Raw genomic sequence first — 296 nt, 5'->3', positions numbered from 1 at the left:
TCCTCTGTAGAAGACTATCTTTAGTTTAAGTTCTTTTACATGCAGCTTCTCAATCCATCCATCTCACAAGCACCTGTCTGTTCTTTACGACCAAAGAAAAAGCATCAGGGGTGGTGGAGAGGCTTCTACTGTTTCATTATAGGGGGGGGATACAGGATATGTATGCATGAATCTTACAGAAGGAAGACAAGCTTTCGCTGATACGATTTCCTATGTATAGATTCCTTCGTGTTTACAATAGACATCATAAGTGTATTAATAGACAAAGCTTGGATCGATCTGTATGTGTGGTTGTG

This window comes from Cystoisospora suis, assembly GCF_002600585.1.
Source record: "Cystoisospora suis strain Wien I chromosome Unknown contig_3283, whole genome shotgun sequence".
In the NCBI taxonomy this organism is placed as follows: Eukaryota; Apicomplexa; class Conoidasida; order Eucoccidiorida; family Sarcocystidae; genus Cystoisospora; species Cystoisospora suis.
This window is presented reverse-complemented; position numbering follows the sequence as displayed.